The sequence below is a fragment of the Pristis pectinata genome, chromosome 25 (assembly GCF_009764475.1).
Source record: "Pristis pectinata isolate sPriPec2 chromosome 25, sPriPec2.1.pri, whole genome shotgun sequence".
Taxonomy (NCBI): Eukaryota; Metazoa; Chordata; class Chondrichthyes; order Rhinopristiformes; family Pristidae; genus Pristis; species Pristis pectinata.
This window is the reverse complement of record NC_067429.1, coordinates 5,317,279-5,320,692: the sequence shown is the minus strand read 5'-3', so window position 1 is coordinate 5,320,692 and position 3,414 is coordinate 5,317,279.

The following is a 3,414-nucleotide window of genomic DNA, read 5'->3' as shown; positions in this document are numbered from 1 at the left end:
TCTCCGCATCCACTACACAATTTGTTTTTCTACTCAATTTAGTGTCATCAGCAAACTTAGGTATGCTACACTCGGTCCCCTCTTCCAAATTGTTAATGTATATTGTGAACAGTTGCAGGCCTAGCACCAACCCCTGCGGCACCCCGCTCACCACTGATTGCCAACCAGAGAAACACCCATTTATCTCAACTCTCTGCCTTCTATTGGTTAACCAATCCTCTATCCATGCTAATACATTACCCCCAACTCCATGCATCCTTATCTTATGGATAAATCTTTTATACAGCACCCTTTTCGAATGCCTTCTGGAAATCCAAGTATACAACACCCACCTGTTCCCCTCTATCCACTGCACTTATTATATCCTCAAAGAACTCCAGTAAGTTTATTAAACAGGACCTGCCCTTCCTGAATCCATGCGTGTGTCTGCCTGATGGAACCATCTCTATCCAGATGTCTTGCTATTTATTCCTTAATGATAGCTTCAAGCATTATCCTGACTACAGACATTAAGCTAACTGGCCTTTAGTTACCTGCTTTTTGCCTACATCCTTTTTTAAACAACATCTTCCAATCCGTTGGGACCTGCCTAGAGTCCAGATAGTTTTGGTAAATTATCACAAACGCCTCTATTATAACTTCCACCATTTCTTTCAGTACCCTGGGATGCATCCCATCAGGACCAGAGGACTTGTCTACCTTTGGGCCCACTAGTTTGCTTATCACTACCTCTTTAGTGACAGTGATTGTATCCAGGTCCTCACCTCCCATCAAATCCATAACCTCTCTCCTTGGCATGTTAGACATATCCTCCGCCATGAAGACCAACACAAAACAGTCATTTAAAGCCTTGGCCATTTCCACATTACCCAATATTAACACCCCCTTCTCATCTTCCAAGGGACCTATGCTCACTTTAGCCACCTTTTCCCCACTTTATATAATTATAAAAACTTTTACTATCTGTTTTTCTATTTTGTGCTAGTTTACTTCCATAATCTATCTTCCCTTTCCTTATTGCTTGCTCAGTGGTTCTTTGTTGTTTTTTAAGGTTTTCCCAATCTTCCAGTTTCCCACTACTCTTAGCGACTTTGTATGCATGAGCTGGAGGGCTATGTGTCCACTGGAGGCCTATTTACATCCTCATCAATACTCACACCCCTACTGATTTTGTGTCATTAGCAAACTTGGAAATGTTACATTTGGTCCCCTTAGTTAATCATTGAATCAGACTGTGAATAGTTGGGGCTCAAGCACCAACCCCTGCACTATCTTATTGATGACAGTCTGTGAACTTGAGAATGACCCACATATTTTTATTCTTGGTTTCCTATCCAATAATCAACTCACAGTCCACACCAGTATATTACCCCCAATTCCATGTTTGTTAACCTTGTTCACTATACTGCTGTGTCAGATCTTATCAAAACCCTTCTGAAAATCTAATGCATCACTCCTCTTAGTTCCTCCTCATCTACTCTGCCAGACACACCCTCAAAAAACAATAATAAAATGTGATTTGCCTTTCATAAACCCATGTTGACTCCGATCAATCATATTATTTGGAAAGCTTCTTGATATCACGCGCTTTATCATACATTCCAGCATTTTCCTCACAGTGGTTCCCTGTTTTCTCTCCACCTCCTTACACAGATAGTGGGGTCACATTTGCCACCCAGCAATCATTCCAGAATCTACATAACTTTGGAAGATGTCCCCAAAGCTCTATAGTCACTAGCCTCAAAGCTCCTGGTTGTGGCTCATCAGGTCCATTGGATTTATCAATTTTCTAGCACGTTATTTTCTCTGGTAGTATTTTTTTACCAAGTGGTCCATGCTGACTGTGTTGCCCAGCGAACTGGTCCCATCTGCCTGCATTTGGCCCATGGCCCTTTAAATCTCTCCTATCCATGTACTTATCTAGATGGCTTTTAAATGTTGTTAATGTGCCCACCTCAACCACTGTTTCTGGCAGCTCATTCCAAATATGCACCACCCTTTTCATGAAGAAGCTGCCGCTGATGTCCCTTATAAATCTCTCGCCTCTGATCTTAAACCTATACCCTCTTGTTTTTAGCTCCCCCTCCCTGGTAAAAAGACTATGTGCTTTCACCGTGTCTATGCTGCTCATGACACCTCTATCAGGTCACTCATCAATCTCCTACATTCCAGGGAATAAAGTCCTAGTCTGTGTAACCTTTCCTTGTAACTCAGACCCCCAAGTGCAGGCAACAGCCTGGTAAATCTTTTCTGCACTCTATCTGCTATGTTCTTGCCCACTCACAGTGCACGTACATCCACTAGAGGCTTCTACATTCCCATGTGGATTTGTGTCTTCAGCAAATGAGGAAATGTTAGATTTAATTCCGTCCATTAAATCACGGATACAGACTGTAAATAGTTGAAACCCAAGCACCAATCTCTGTGCTAGCCCAATCCCAACAGCCTGCTGACCAGAGAAGGGCCCACTCACCCCTATTCTTGGTTTCATATCCATTAACCAACTCTCAATCAAAATTAGTATATTACCTCCAAATCTGTATGTTCCAACTTTATCCAACATCTCCCATAAGGGACTTCATCTTCTGAAAATTGGTACCTCCTCATCCACACTCTTAGCTACATTCTCAACGTACTCCAATACATTAGTCAAGCATGACTTCCTTTTCATAGATCCATTTGACTCTGCTTAGTCATGTCACTATTTTTCAAGTGTCTTGATATCACATGCTTTGTTACAGATTTCAGTAGTTCCCTGTTTTCTCTCTCCCTTCTACACAGTCATAGTTGTGCAGCACAGAAACAGGCCTTTCAGCCCAACTCACCTATGCCAACCACAATGTCTATCTGAATTTGTCCCACTTGCCTGAATTTGGCCCTTATCCTCAGGCACGGTAGCATAGCAGTTAACATAACACTACTACAGTGCCAGTGACCCGGGTTCAATTCCAGCCACTGTCTGTAAGGAGTTTGTACGTTCTCCCCGTGTCTGTGTGGGTTTCCTCCGGGTGCTCCGGTTTCCTCCCACATCCCAAAGACGTACGGGTTAGGAAGTTGTGGGCATGCTATGTTGGCACCCGAAGCGTGGCGACACTTGCGGGCTGCCCCCAGAACATTCTACGCAAAAGATGCATTTCACTGTGTGTTTCAATGTACAAGTGACTAATAAAGAAATCTTATCTTAAACCTTTTCTATCCATAAACGTTGTTATTGTACCCACTTCTACAGCTTCCTCTGGCAGATCATTCTATATACCCACCGCACTCTGCATGAAAAAGTCGCCCCTCAGGTCCCTTTTAAATCTTTCACCTCTCAACTTCCATTTCTATCCTCTAATTTTAGACTCCCCTGCCCTGGGGAAAAGACTGTGATCATCCACCTTACCTACACCCCTCATGGTTATATAAACCTCT